This window comes from Polypterus senegalus, chromosome 7, assembly GCF_016835505.1.
Source record: "Polypterus senegalus isolate Bchr_013 chromosome 7, ASM1683550v1, whole genome shotgun sequence".
Taxonomy (NCBI): Eukaryota; Metazoa; Chordata; class Cladistia; order Polypteriformes; family Polypteridae; genus Polypterus; species Polypterus senegalus.
In genome coordinates this window covers 126,728,105-126,744,579 of record NC_053160.1, presented here as the reverse complement: position 1 = coordinate 126,744,579, position 16,475 = coordinate 126,728,105, and the positions used below count along the sequence as shown (strand labels likewise).

At 37.3% G+C, this 16,475-nt stretch overlaps 1 protein-coding gene across 9 annotated transcripts in view; it reads left to right on the top strand.

The window, feature by feature from the left end:
• The window catches only part of ssbp2 (single-stranded DNA binding protein 2), a 695,743-nt gene that overhangs the window by 192,831 nt on the left and 486,437 nt on the right, over positions 1-16,475 (top strand). The window lies entirely within an intron of this gene.

The following is a 16,475-nucleotide window of genomic DNA, read 5'->3' as shown; positions in this document are numbered from 1 at the left end:
ATACATCGAGCACATCTGTCTCGCTTAAAATTGTCCAAAATGTTTCCAGGGCAAGATCCAACCTGCAAACGCTGCAATCAAGTTCCAGTCTCACCGGGTCACATGTTTTGGGTCTGCACTAAGTTAACATCATTCTGGACCAACATTTTTAAATGCCTTTCAGACAGCCTTGGTCTCACAATATCTTGTTATCCATTATCAGCTGTGTTTGGTGTACTCCCAGATGGGCTTAAAGTGGAGAATGACAAACAAACTGTAAGTAGATAGATAGATAGATAGATAGATACTTTATTAATCCCAAGGGGAAATTCACATAATCCAGCAGCAGTATACTGATACAAAGAAACAATATTAAATTAAATAGTAATAAAAATGAAAAGAATTAAAATAAAATGAATGTTCGCATTTACTCCCCCGGGTGGAATTGAAGAGTCGCATAGTGTGGGGGAGGAACGATCTCCTCAGTCTGTCAGTGGAACAGGACAGTGACAAAAGTCTGTCAATGAAGCTACTCCTCTGCCTGGAGATGACACTGTTAAGTGGATGCAGTGGATTCTTCATGATTGACAGGAGTTTGCTTAGTGCCCGTCGCTCTGCCACAGATGTTAAACTGTCCAACTTTAATCCTACAATGGAGCCTGCCTTCTTAACAACTTTGTCCAGGCGTGAGGCGTCTTTCATCTTTATGCTGCCACCCCAGCACACCACCGCGTAGAAGAGGGCACTCGCCACAACTGTCTGGTAGAACATCTGCAGCATCTTACTGCAGATGTTGAAGGATGCCAACCTTCTCAGAAAGTATAGTCTGAGTAACCTTTACTACACTAACCTTTACCTTTACTACACTACTGGCACACAGACTTATCTTGCTCAAGTGGAAGAATCCTAACTCTCCCCTTTTAAGTCAGTGGGTAACTAATGTTATATACTATTTGAAATTGAAAAAAAATCAAATTCTCACTTACAGGATCTGTACAGAAATTTTTTAAAACCTGGCAGGATCTAATCAATAACATTTTAGAATAAGCTTTTAAAGCACTGAGGAAGTAGATTCTCTCCCTATTCTTTCTTTTTCTTCTCCTTTCATCTATATTCACTTATTAATTTATCTATTTACTTATTTTTACTAGGTTTAAATTTTACTCTGCTGCCCATGCTCTCTTTCTCAGGGGTGGGGGTTGATTTGTTTTCAGTTCTATTAATGTAATGTTGTGTGATTTAAATAAAAGTAATAAAAAAAAGAAATATCACATCAGGCCTATGCTGTCTGCCAGCCCAACATATTTCAGCAAGTTTTAAAATGTCTTTGTTTTTATTTCCTTGCTTACGTGGTGTGACAATATAATTCCCAGAATGATCCTGTAGAAAAAAATATGTGCGTATCTGTGCACTAGCATCTACTGTCACCTTCAAAGTAATTTCCTTCTGTATCTATGCATACAGTTAGATGACGCTGTCATTGCTGAAAACATGCATGTAACTCTGTTTCTGGAATACCCTTGAGTTCCTTTGTCGTGTTTTTCTGGATGACAGAAAAGTCTGAAAATCTTTTCTCTTTCACAGCAGTTTTTATTTTTTGGTAGAGCCAGAAATCACATGGGGCTTTTCACAAGTCACGTAATACGGTGGATGATTCAATTTGGAAACTGATTTCTTAGCCAGCCAGGAAGTCATGAACACTGAGTGTATCATAGCTCAGGGCACTGTCATGATGGCTGATTGACTTCACGTGTCATTGTTCACATCTTATTGCCCTTCTTTGAACCTCTTATGGTTCTCAAAGACACTTGACTTTTTCATAGCATCCTCATTATACTCCTCATTCAACAGTTCCAATATTTCACTAGTACTGAATTAGTAAAACATAGTAGTAGTATGGGTGGCACTGCCTGGCTATTTCAGAAATTACACTTCATACTTTCAGGTACCACAGAAGTCCTTGATATTCCCATCCCTTCTAATTGAAATTTGTATGTCTAAGCTTCCACTTGGGTATCGTGTTGTCTACATGGCCTTTAAAAGTAAGGTAAATATTCTGCCTATGATGTATTCTAACCATAAATACTTCATTCATTTTTCTCCCTGTCCTTTTTCCATTTGCCGAGAGACAGAAAGCTACTGGTTTTGTTTGAATTAGGTTGTTCATTGCTGAATAATGTTGCAGAGCTGGGCAAATAATGTAACAAGATTGACTTCTATCTGAAAAGCTGAAGCCAATTTAGTATTACATGAAGACAATTCTTTTTATTTTTTTTAATAAAGTTAATAATTTATTCAAAACTATCAGATGTCATTTAGTTTGTTTATGCTCTGCTGTACATTATTCATTGATAAGCATTCCCTTTCAGATGTTCTAAACTATGAAAGTAAAAAAAAGTAGGATTGACTTTGCAGTTAATAACGGGGACTGAAGCTTTGCAAATTGCTGAGGAGGTGGATGTTTAACTTATACCTCTTTTGAATTGAGGAGCGGTAATTATACAATAGGACTTTTTTTCCTATTCTTTTGTAAAACACATACTGTTGCTGTTCTATGTCCTGTGCATAGTTCTTACTAAACAAAGTGCTTCAGTGCCATATTTTCTTTCTTTCTTTTTTTCTTCTATTAAATTTGATAAGGTTATAGGTTAGTACTCTCTCAAAGCCTTAAAGGTATCCTCCACAGTTTTAGTCATAGCTCAATTCCATAGTGCAATAAGAGATAAGCTTAAAGGGAGCACACAAATGGATAGTTAAGCAGAAAGTAAAACTAAGCATTCCTAATCCGATACAGGTCTTAATGGAAAAGGATACATTGTATGTGAGAAATTAAAAATGAGCAGGAGAGGTATGCAAAAACGGATGATTTACTAACATTGTTCCCTCTGTTTTTTTTTTAAATAATGAGTTGGTGTGAATAACACAGGAGCTCACAGCATGAAACAACACCACACAAGGAGTGATGGAGGTGGGGTTGATTCCCCTGTGATGTATCAAGTGCCACGTGGAGTTTTCAAAGACAAGGGTGAAGATTGTGGTTAAAAAAAAAATAGGTGGCATTTTTAAACTGTTGTGCGGGAGATAGAGTGAGTGGCATGATAACGGCAGAGCAGCAGTTCAGTGGCGCCTGATGGCACCCAGAAAAAAGATGTGGGGCTATGCAGCTTAGAAGGAACATGGGTTACTAATCGGCATCATGTTTTGCCACTTCTATATGGTAAAATATGTAGTTTTTAATTTAGTTTTATTCAGTTTATTTTTGTAACAATTATTTCCAGTAAAAGATTTGGCAGGCTGATCATTAGAGGCAGTATAGTTTAAAATAAAATAAAAATCACAAATTGAACATAAACACAACTTGTAATTTGCAATATACATAATGGCAACTTACTGCATAAAGAGAAGAGTACAGTAACAAACAGGGAGTGTTGTCATCAGAGTTCTGCTCTTAGTAAAAACGATTTGATGAGCATGAATTAAATAAACCAACTAAGAAATTTGCCCAACAATCCAAATATGTTTTTATGCATGTGTAGTAAAATCATATGGTCATTGCATTGTTTAAAAACTAAAATTTTATTCTGAGGAAGTGACTGTTACTGCTTTACTTAGGGAAGATCACTTTAGGCTATTGGCACACTGCACATCTTTGAGTCAGATGGCATGTCAAATTTAGAGACTTCAGTGGCTCAATCTCGATCCCCTGACAATGTCAGATTATGTAAGTAGGGATCATGTGGGTAATGTATTATATAACTGCATCAAGACTTTCAGCACATTTTCTAAATTCTAAAATATTATAAGCTCTCCACACTTTGACAGCCAATTAAACAATTTTTTTTCAAATATTATGATTATACCTGAAGTCATGGTCCATATTTTTCTTTTTTCTATCATGCCACAAGACATTAGACAGACAAGCCTTGCTCCTGTTTTTATAGTCTAAAATACCTACTTATTTTCTTCCAATCTCATTATATGCATTGTACTTCCAGCTGAATGCTTATTTGTTGTCAGTTCTTCCATGCACTACCACCCACCCCTACGACCTAAAATGTTGGAATTTGAATGCTATGTAACTGGAATGTTATATTATACGATTGGAAGTCATGGGTGTGTTCTGCAACTGTCCTTGATTTGCAAATATTTTGTAAATCAAAGCTAATGACTGAAAGTTGCTAAAAATGTCCTGCATTGTGTCAGGGGGCCTTTGGTACAAGATTCCTAGGCCCAGTTCTGACATCTTACCTATGATATTTTGGGATCTTTAGTTTTCTCCAACTAGGGGACACCAAACAAATGTAGGAATTGGTATATAACTGTGAGAAAAAAGATTGATTGATGTTAATTTACTATCAGTTTTGCCTTTAGCAATGCCAGTAATTAGTTAAATAATTTGGTAAGGCTCCTACTTAATTTTCCTTACCTTTGTCAGTAGGAGGCATTTCTAGCTGTTATATCAAGGTTACTGAAGCACACTTGTGCGTTTCTGCTTCTTAAGAATGTTTATTGATAAACAAGGATTTTAGAAATAGGATAACTTCATCTATATTAACATAGGTGATAATAGAAACAATAAGAGCAGCTCAATACTCAAAAAGGTAATTCTGGGAAGCGGCCGGACTAGAACCAGCAACCTCTTGCTTATGAGTCAGCAGTACTTACTGCTGCACCACCCAAGTGGTCGTGTCAGTATCGTGCTCTGATTTCTTTTTTTTCTTCAGTTATATTATAAAAGCGCATTTGTTTTATTATACATACACCTTTTGTGGCTCAGTGGTAGCGCTGCTGCCTCGCAGTTAGGAGTCCTGGGTTCGCTTCCCGGGTCCTCCCTGCGTGGAGTTTGCATGTTCTCCCCGTGTCTGCATGGGTTTCCTCCAGGCGCTCCGGTTTCCTACCACAGTCCAAAGACATGCAGGTTAGGTGGATTGGCGATTCTAAATTGGCCCTAGTGTGTGCTTGGTGTGTGGGTGTGTGTGTCCTGTGGTGGGTTGGCACCCTACCCAGGATTGGCTCCTGCCTTGTGCCCTATGTTGGCTGGGACTGGCTCCAGCAGACCCCCGTGACCCTGTGTTCGGATTCAGCGGGTTGGAAAATGGATGGATGGATGGATACACCTTTTGTGATATTTGTTATTTTGACTTCAGGCTTCACACGTTATACGCTTCATGTCAAAATTTTGTTGCTAGTACTAAAACTTGAAAAAAGTTTGTTTTAGGTCTGTGTTCAACATTTCTTTTATTTCTCGTATTTCCTGTCATCCTACATTTACCCAGCTCATTATAGACACGGAACACACATGAAATGCTTGTGTTCCAAATAACATTATATTATTTACCATATACAACTCCAGGCACCTCACACCCAGATAAACAAGACTTGAGCTGGGAGAACTTTTTGTCAGAGTTGAGCTCTGTTGATGGGGGATGGGATAGCAGGCTGCTTGTGCTGATTGACTCATTTGCAAAACAAAAGACGCTAATGGAGAGGTGTGAAGAAATTGAAGATGGCCTGGGATTACAAGTTTTTTCATAGGCTTAAGGGATTGTAGTGTTAAAATATCATAGGATTTATGCTAAATTAACAGCACATATAACTGATTGCTTTAACAATGTTAAATCAAATAATATACTGTATAACCTAAAGTTAAAATGGTATAACAGATATTAAAAGATGACTCAGACAACTAACAGTATAAAATTTGTATAAGGTTAAATATTTATGGAAAATGAATTGGTGATATTTTGCTCAAAATTATATTTTAGTACTAGGAAAAGTCACTTTCTGATGAGAAATAATTAATACCTAAAAAGAACACCCTGAGCTAAAGTGGTTAAAATGTGTTGAATTTAATGCCTTGCCATTTGTATTTTGAATACAGTGCAGCAGTTTTGCAAGTATTCCCAAAATATTCTGTGGTGACCTACTTTTGAATGATTATAGTGTTGATTCTTATTAATTTCTGAAATGAGGACACAGCAGGGGGGTTAGTCTGCAGTTGGTGAGCTCCAATACACTGTACCTCTGAACAATTTTCTATACTCCTACTCTTACCAGTGTTTCAGAAGGCTTCTTTTCCATTAAGGCTGCTGATCCTATAATGATACGAAAGAAAAATGCCATCATTACAAAAGCACCACTGTCATGAGGATGGTAATATACTTTAAAAGCAGAATGACTAGCTTTGTCTTGAAATCATATAAAAATAGCTGGCAAGTTCTGCCTTTTGTAAAAGTATTAATCTAGAAAAAGAGTTGTCAGATTTTTCCATAAGCATCAATAGCATTGTCATTTACCAGTAAAAAGTAGTCTGTCATGATTTACTTTCTGTCTTAAACACTGAAAACCCATTTTATGAAACTGGACATATGGTATTTACATAATTTGTTAAATGAACACCAAATCAAATCATTATCTGTTGATGTACAAAGAATGTAGCACAGTTTCTAGTTCAGGTGTGGATCAATGTTTATTCTTGCTAATTTGTACATTTGTAATGTAATCAGTGATATCCTGAACTCTTTGAAAGTACAGTGCATTGAAAACATACATTATTTTGCTCCATGACGATTCTCTCTATTATTGCAAACATTTGATACTTTATATTTTCAGACTTTAAGCCAAAATCTAACATTAGATAAGGGCAACTGAGTAAACAAATAAGTTTTTAAACTTGTTTAAGTTATCTAATGAACAAAACTATCCAGCCTCAGCTGTGTGAGAAATAGTAACTGCCCCCTAGTTAAATCAGACCCATTATTGAGATAATTAACTAGCTGATCATAGTCAGTTTTGCTCAGTGATCCTCACTTATTTTGAACCTTATGATCAGAGTCATGCTGCTAAATTGAACAAACAAATAAAGCCATGAATAAAAGAAATTTCCAAGGAGATCAGAAAAATGTCAGTCTGGAAAGGGCTACAAACCAATTTCCAAGGCTCCGGGACTTCATCATAACACAATAAAAGCCATAATATCTAAATAAAACACTAAGAACAGTAACAAGTCTCCCCTGGAATGTCCAGCCTGCTAAAATGAGCAGCAGCAACACATAAGCCACTGCTAAAAGTGTACTTGGGTCATGCAGCAAGACAACAGTTAGAACAGGTGAAAATAAGAAAATAAAAGAAATAAAAGTTTTGGAATGGTCAAGTCAAAGTCTAGACCTGCATGAAATCTAAAACATATTTATGAATTAAATCAGTTCTGCAAAGAACAGACAGAAAAAAACAAATTCTCCACACCAATGATTAAGATTGACTTTGAATTTGTTGGACGTGTTTGGTTGCAATCACTGTAGTTAAGTTAGTCTGTCTTTGACAATTTTAGATAAATTTCTAACCTACCTTTTTTAAGTAAAATTCTAGAAAAGGCAGTTATTAAGCAGTTTAATTATTTGTTAAATAAGCATTTTATTTTGGCAAGTCTTAGTCAGGTTTTAGAACAAACTATAGTGCAGAAACTGCACTGGTTAATGTAGTAAATGATTTGAGGATTAATGTGGACAGGGGCCATATATCTGTTCTTGTTCTCTTAGACTTGAGTGCAGCATTTGACACCATAGACCTTAGTATTCTTATAAATCTCCTTAGACAGTGGGTTAGCCTCTCTGGCAGCATCAAAAATTGGTTTCAGTCATGCTTGATAGGTAGGAAATTCTTTGTTAGCTGTGATAATTGTATTTCGGAGACCCATGATATTATACAGGGTGAGCTAAAATGAGGTTTCACATTTCAAATGTATTATTCTTCAAAAAACACTACAAGATAAAATACATTTCATTATGACGCAAGAAAGGGTATACAAAGTAGATTTTTTTCACTGTGTTTTAAAAATGATCAAGGTGGTGGCCATCATTAGCGATACACTGTTCAAGACGATTTCTGAACCCTCGCATGACTTGTTCGGCCACTTCAAGGGGAATAGTAACAATTTTGTGGCGAATAGCATCCTTGAGGGCTTCAAGGTTTTGAGATCGGTGTGTGCCTACCTTTGATCTGAGATAGCCCTACAAGAACAAATCGCACGGAGCGAGATCAGGTGAAGGCCACCCCACATCGCCGCACAGAGAGATCAGCTTCTTCAGAAACCTTGCCTGCGAAACTTGCATGGCTCTCCGTGCTATATGAGCTGTTGCTCCATCCTGTTGAGACCAGGCATCCACCATATCCATTTCTTCCAGTTGGGGGCACAAAAAGTTCTGTAGCATTTCAATATAACGTTCTGAAGTGACGGTGACCATTACTTCCCCTCCTCAACAAAGTGTTGGCCTAAATTAATTCTGCAAAGGTGCACCAAATTGTAAAACGCTCACTGTGCAGGGGTCCCTGAAGCGCACAAGGGTTGGTTTCAGCCCAATAGTCAAAGGTTTGCTTATTTACACAACCATTCAAATGGAAATGTGCCTTGTCACTGCACATGACAATGGCATTTTGATGAACGGTTTGCAGAATGTTCGTACACAACTTTCTGCAGTTCTCCCAGTCTCTTTCCTTGAGTTCCTGCACTACCATCATTTTGTATGGATGGAAGTTAAAGTCCTTATGCAAAATCCACCTCAGAGACGTGTTGGAAATGCCTAAGGCAGAAGCATGTTTGTGCGCTGAATGTCTAGGGGACTGCAAAATTGATACTGTTGCATCTTGGATGTTTTCAGACATTCGTACAGTCTGGACGGTCTGCACATTTTCTGTTCAATGTTATACCCGTTTGTGTAAATTTTGCCACACACTAAAGAATTGTTTTCCAATATGGGAAGTCACCGTTATGAGGAATGCTGAAGTGTGTTTGAAAGGCGCTTTGCGTAGTGATGATGGTTTAGTTGTTTTTGAAGAATGTTTCAACAGTGAAAATCCGGTTTGCACCGGACCAAGGCATATTGCAGACTGAAAACTACAAAGGATCACCTATTTAAGGATCCCCACCCCAATCCACTTGGCTGCCTCTGCCTTGCACAATGACCTTAAGAAATGTGGTATTTTTTTCGGCTCTCCCTGTATATGGTGTACCACAAGGATCTGTTATCAGGTTAAAGTTGAAGGTTGTAGATTTGGCTTTAAACATTTTTATTATTCTGAAGTATATATCTAGTGTGTTGATTAAGTAATTTATCTCAATTTATTGTATTAACAGTTTGTCACTCAGTATGAGATATAATTGTTAGAGTATAGCCTCAAGTTTGTTTGAATTTCATGTAACTTTTATAGTTTTTTAAATGTTTAATTCATAACTGTATTTATTTGTTGGTCTTGATCAAAAATATTTTCTTAATTAATGTTGATGTTTTACGTTATTATGTATTTCTTTGGTTATGTGTCTTGCCCTTTAAATGTGGAAACTAGTGGGGCTGGGGAACTGCTGTCCTGTTTGCACAGCGTCGACAGGTTAGAGAGAAACTGGAATCATGAGAGGACATGGAGAAGTCAGAACACACATTTGGTAAAAACAAGCTCAGGATGTGTTGCCAGAATCGTGTTCAGAAAACAGAATAGCAAATCATAAGACAAGAAGGGTACATGTAACCAGAGCCAAGAAACATGACACCTAAAATGTAATCCGAGGGCAGAAAAAATGTCATAGCCAGTAAAAACAAAAGGTAATAATATGAAATGACACAATTTTATCTAGATTTTTTATCATTCGAAATTCCAGTCTTCGATGAATTAGGTATATGTGGCGCGTTATAATAATGTCATGATGCATGACAGTCTAGATTTGTTATTGAATGGATTCTTTGGTTTATGGACTTGTCTTACTCTTTTTAATGTACTGAATTTGTGATTGTCTATTTATTTTGGTAGACTTGGGTGTACCTCTTGTGGGCAATCAACTTTTGATACCTATTGCTTCAGTTTTGTTTTTAATGTTTGTATTTGTTATTAAAGATTTACTGATTGAAAGGATTTTTAAATGGGTTTCCTTTCACTTTTTCTAGGCATGTTTGACTTTAAAAGCTGTGGCAGTAGGGGGCGCTAGTGCTCCCTTGAACCCTCATGTACAACTCCAGACACCAGGTAAAAGTCCAAGACTTTTATTATTCTTCTCAGTGCACCAAGCACCTTCCACACTACTCATAGAAAATCACTAATTCCAACACAGTACACTAATCACTCCTCCTCGCCCAGACTCTTTGCTCCTCTCCCTCCCAGCACAGCTCAGCGTCTGGACTGAGCCTTCGTCTTTTTATAGCCCCTGACCCGGAGGTGTTCCTGTCCCAACAGTCCACAGTTCCTGACTCCTTCCAGGTCAGGGCAATCAATCCATTACTTTAACCCAGGAGCACGACATTCCTTCCTGTCACGTGACTGTGACGTACTCCCGGGTCATAAGGCATCACAGAGCCCATAAGCCCCCCCACAGCGACTCATGGTGGTCCCCAAGGTATCTAAAAAGGCTGCGTATAAATACTATAAAGTCCATAAGGCCCTGCTGGACCTCGGGGCACGATCCTGCTGTCGCGAGAGCTCCTCCTGGCGGCCGGGGGTGAGGACCGGCATGGGAAGCCGGCAGTCCTCCACAAAGCCTTTGTCCCTCTTTTGAGACTTTGTGTGCCATATAAGTCTGCATTTTGAGTTTGATGCCAGGCTGACTTGGCTTACACTTTTCCTTCAAACCTGTGTGGGGCTATGGATTTAACTTCTGTCTTTGAGACTTGCAGTTTTTGAATTTTGGTGAGAAGGTAAGAAAATTCACAGCAATAATAAGATTAACAGTTCTGTTTTAAAGCTCCAGTGTCTTGCTTTTAAAGCATATCTTGAGAGTATGTTCTTTGTTTTTGTGAGGGTTTTTTTTTTTTACATCCCAAAGGTTAATTAACTGATTGTTGCCAGTATTAGCTCTGCCACCACCTACTAGCCTGATTAAGTGGGGTTGATGATGGATAAATCTATCTTTGAACAAAATAAGATGATACCCTGGTTAAGTATGAACATATCTGCGCTGATTGTGCACTTAAAGCTTTTTCACAGGGAGACCTGAGAGTCTAGAGCTTCAATAAAAGCAACATGACATTATCAAATATGTTTTTCCAGTTTAATGTTATGGGACCTCAAGTCTATAATAGCAACATTTGGCAAAGCAAGAAACAATCCTTGGCAACAAATATAACCACACTTGCAGTAAAGAGAGATTGAAATGGCGCTTAGGCAAAACAGTTTACCAGTAGATTGAACAATACTGCACATGGGATAGCATGTTTTTTTTTATCTGTTTATTTGATTAGCAGTTTGTCACTCAGTATGAGAAATAATTGTTACAATACAACCTCAAGTTTGTTTTAACTTCATGTAACTTTGCCATTGAATATAAACAGGGTATAGAATGATCTATTTTTGTCTGAATTGTGATGTAACTTTGTGCAGTTCACCTGTGGCATAGTATTTATTAGAGGTATCATTCCTGCTGTGATGCTATAGCTCTGCACTACACCATCCAGAATTTCAAACCTACTGTTATTCAGTTAACTTGAACAAATTAATTTCACCATTGTACATCGGTAAACTACACAACAGGCATAATCAAGAAAAATGCCTGGCTGTCAAATCACCCGATCACTGCTTATTATGGGATAAGGTGTGTGTGTGTGTGTCGTGTTTTTTTTCCCCCCAAAAAAAGATAAATACCTAAACTTTCATCAGACCAGTGATCTTTGCAAGTGCCCTTTCTTTAGTAAAAACATTAACATAAAGACTGAAAATTGGCAATAAAATGTTAGTCTAAAACTAAGTCTCCAAGTTTAACATCTCCGAAGTTGTTGAATATGATTTATCAAAAGTTGACTATTGACACATCCAAGTGTTATGTTTGGAACCAAGAGGTGGACTTCTGGCACACAGGAAGGGAAAAACACTTCATAGAGTGAGAGAGAGAGAGGTCAGAAAAGAAAAAAGGTGATCCCTAATAAATTACTTCAGAGGCAGATTGCTTAAGTAACATTTTAATGTGCTTTGGGCCAGCGAGAGGAGACCAGCAGTATCTGTACTGATGGGGTTCCTTTCTGTGGGCAATAGGCATACTTACGTTTGTTTCCAGAGGTGGTGAAAGGTGGTTGCTGAAGGTTTTTAAGGAGGCCTAACCACATTTTCCAGTCTGAAAGCTGGCAGCAGGAGTTTGTTGCAAAAAGCTGTTTACTCAAAAGAATAAGCAGCCTAGAATTTGATTTGACTGTTTGGTCCTTAAAATATCCCTGAATTAGGGCTATACAGTATACTGTATACAGCACAGGCAGTAATGTGATCTGATGACTCTAAAACTTTTAAAGGTCACTCTTTCGACCTCCAAAGAGAAGCCATGTGTGGGTTTTTCTGATAACAGAGCTAGTTGAGGTCATTTGGTAGAAAGAGGATAACTTTCTGGAAGGGAGCAAGGCTGGGTAAATACTAGAAAAAGAGAAAGAACAGGAAACAGCTAAAAAGAAAGAGTGTAAGAACCCACATTTTATATGTAAAAAGAATTGTTAAACTTTGTCTTTAGCTGGCATTAATGCTTTATTTTTAAACCAGCCACACACATTGCTTCATCTAAACCAGAGTGTTTTTAAAGTGCTACTTTTACAGCCCCACCCTATTGCTGACCGTGATGCTCCATGCATTTTTGCTACTTCACACAAACCTCATCTAAAAACCTTTTCAGGAAATTACAAACTAATAATCTTTATCAAAACAATTGCTTTCAGCCACTTTCCTGATGAGAAAAATAAAAAATGAATCGTTCCACACTGTTTATCCCCATCAGTGTCTTATCACAAATAGGGGAAAAATAGTAGGATATGCTTCTAATTGTGATGTTGCAGCCATATGAAATCAACCTCTTATCAAATTGCAAAAGACATTATTAGAGAAGAAACCAAGAATGCAAAATGCAAATGTTTGTTCCAGTCATTAACAAGAGCATGAGGAGCATACGCACTAGTTTCTCAGTTGGACTGGGACTTGCACCTTTTAAGGTAGGCCTGAACATTTCTAATAGGTGTCTTCTTTGAGTTTCTTTCACTGTATTTCAGTGAAAAAAATATTCTTGATTCACATGTCTGTCTGTGTTCCTGGTTCTAATTTGGCCCCCGTAACAAGTTCTTGGTTTGATTTTTAAGACATCACAACTTAATTTAGGTCTATATAAAGAGCATAAACGTGTACTCTTCTGTGCATCTGCTAGCACAGTTAAACAGTGGTTCAGAATGACAGTTTATATCATACTGGACATTCTCTAACCCATTTAGTCCAATTCAGTATCACCAACCCAGAACAGTTTGCAAGTCCAAACTCACCCTCCCTATTACTCACACTCATGCAGGACCAATTGACCTTTGGGAAAGTGGGAGGATCACAGGGTAAAAACGTGCAAAATCAAGATGAACAATAAACAGTATTGGAATTCTAACATGGGTCACTTAATGTGTGAGGCAGCCACACTTGCTACTGTGCTGCCCATTTATACCAACAGAATTTTTAAATATTGTAAATCTGATATTTATACGCTGTCAGTTTATATGTCCATAGAGACCACTCTCATTGGAATTACATCCCCCCCCCTTTTTTTTTAGCATCATTTTTGTGTTATTCTGAAATCACCATCAGTTTGTTTTCTGGTTTAACCCAGGTGACCTCAGCAATTCTGTTTTCATTTTTTAAATTATAAATTAATTATCAAACATTTTTTTTTAATATAAGGCATACATTGTCTCATTTTATTGTTCTACTACTTAATATGATGCCTGTAGGCTTTTTCTGTTTCATTGCCTTATGTTTTATAATTGCCAGCTGTTTATTCCATGAACTTTGGCTTGTGCTTCTGCTGTGGTTAATGTACATCCTGTGACCTTGTCTTATTCCACGTTCTGCTTTGTGAAAGTTCAGTAGGTATTGAGCCAAATTGACAAGGATGTGCATGATTTGGTGGTGCCATTCTCTGCCTGTCATTCCAAGATGGAGTAGGTTAAGTAAGGGGCTATTCACCGAATGCTCAGCTTAGTACATCTGTTGTTAGTCTTTTGGGGTCTCTCAACTGATATACATTCTTAGCCCAAATGAAATGTTTAACTGTCATCATTTCAGAATCTGTGTAATCGTTAACAGCCTAAGTTGTCAACATGAGCTGAATTCTAGTATTAGAATCCTCTTTTGAATGACTTCAACTATTAAGTCTCAGAATATTTTAACTGAAATCAGCCACTTATCCAGTATAGCCTCTGAGTTGACATATTAACCTAACACAAATGCAAACATTAGCTTTATGTCCTCCAGTTATTTATATAATAAACTAGGGGGCTTTGCCCCCTGCTCGCTTCGCTCGCCAAACCCTCATTTTTTTGGTTTTCTGGATACACACTTTTAAGATTTTTTTTTCTTTGAATTGTTGCAATGTGCTGAATCTTTTAAATGAGGCCAGTGAGACATGTGTTTAATGACTTTGTACCATAATTCAGGATATGTTTCTCTGTTTGGAATTTTAGCATAGACAGAACGATCTACATCATCAGCAGTTAATAATTTTTTTTGCAAAGTAACCAGTAAATGCATGTGATGTAAATTATGTTTTTGAAATTCTCTGACTTAAACTTCAAAGCCTTACAATATTTACAGTACATACTTCTGACATATCACCTATGTCCATATATTCGATCTTTATTCGCCTTTTTGTTATTTCTCCGAGTATAAATTTCTGTTTTTTTGCGCTAATACGATATTTACTTTCTTTGTTTTGACACTGTCATTTTTTTCTGCTTTCATATTCTGTATCTTGCTCTGCATGTGTTTCGCATTTTTTCTTGAGTCTTGTGAATTCCAGTTTTCATTATCTCTAACCTGCTCTGCATGTGTTTGGCCCCCTTGTTTTTTAACCTCTTTATGATGTTTTATTTTTTTTTCAACTCTGTCTTTTATTTCTGACCTTGCTTTGTCATTTTTTTCAATGACACCTGGTCCTTGATGATTATTTTCCCTTTTTCGAGTAATAATTTCCATTTGTTTGCGCTACTACGATCTTTACTTTCTTTTTTTTATACTTTCTAATTTTCCTACAATCATATTCTTTAAGTTTCTCCACATGTGTATCGCGCCATTTTTATTTTGAGCCTTTCAAATTCCACTGCTTTCATAATCTCTAACCTGCTCTGCATGTGTATAGCGCCAACGTTTGTGAGCGCTTTTTACTCTCTGTCTTTTAATTCTGAGCCCGATTGGACATGCTTTTTTCAATTCCACTTGTTCCGGGCTGATAATTACTTTACTTATTTTCTGTATTTGCACCTATATTATTCTTTTTCTTTTTTGCTCTTTTTTCTCGCCAACGTTTTTGAGTCTCTTTTCTCCGCGCTGGTTTCTTCTTCACTTAGTCAGTGATGTTTCATTTATAACGTATTATCCTTATATGCGCTGAGAGCCCTGGATCTATATGCGCTCAAATCCTTACACTCACACGACTGAGTGTTTTGCTGCCTGTGGTCTTGATATTGGTTTTAAGTAAGGGCGTGTCTTGCAAAAATCTCATGTTTTACGTCATCGCAAGACGGTCCTGAGTTAATCTCTTGGCACAAAGTGTTTCGTCTTGTGGGTCTTTTAAGTGTCTTCTGTGACCTTAACATGAAGATTACGTCTCGTCTCCCATCTTTCTCTCCCAGGATTTTTTTTTATAATAGAGAGATATAAAAGTATCAGGAGGAAAGGGGAGGATAATGTCAAATTCTGAAACTTCTAAGTAGATAATGAAGATCCATTACAACTTCAGCTATAAAGCTACAAATACATTAAGGATATTCAGGTGTCCTTTTTTCAGTATTCACTTCATTTTACCCTGGTCAGGATTGCAGTGTTCCTATCAAGAAACAGCAGTGAAGTAGATGCAAGTTTTATCCAGGGCACAGTCATTGCCACCCACTACTTGGGTTTTCTATTTGACGTTGCATATTTGGGTAATGGGATACAGGAAAAATTGACCCTGGACAAGATCTAATGTACTTCAAGGTAGGGTTCTGTACAGAAGGCATGTCAGCCTCAAAATTGAATTTGTGTCCATACCAGGCAGTTCTGTCTCTTGATCTTTGACATTCCCTGGTGGTGGTATATATAAGGGAGTTTGAAAAATTGAGCTTTTTAGTTTAAGAATCATATTTAATTGTGTGTTTTACTTAGGGCTTATTTGGGAAAACTAGCATGACTTTTAATTGTATGCATTTAACCCAGAGTTTAGGATAAAAAAATGGGTAAAGTAAAATGCTGACAGGACTGAATGTGCTGACAAGCAGAAGATTTAGCTCAACGATGACATCATTATTTCAGGGGTAGCCCATGGAGGGGGAACAGATACAGGTGAAGGAAGACATTCATTCGAGGGGCTAGTGAAAAAGGTAAATGTTCCAGAGCCAAGTATGAGAGAACTTTAGAAAGGGCTCTATTAGATCTGTTAATTCTTTTGATCCATCAGCTAAACAAAATGAAGGGATAAAAATGTATTTTAACAGAGCATTGAATTCTCACATGCAAACAGATATGCTCAATCA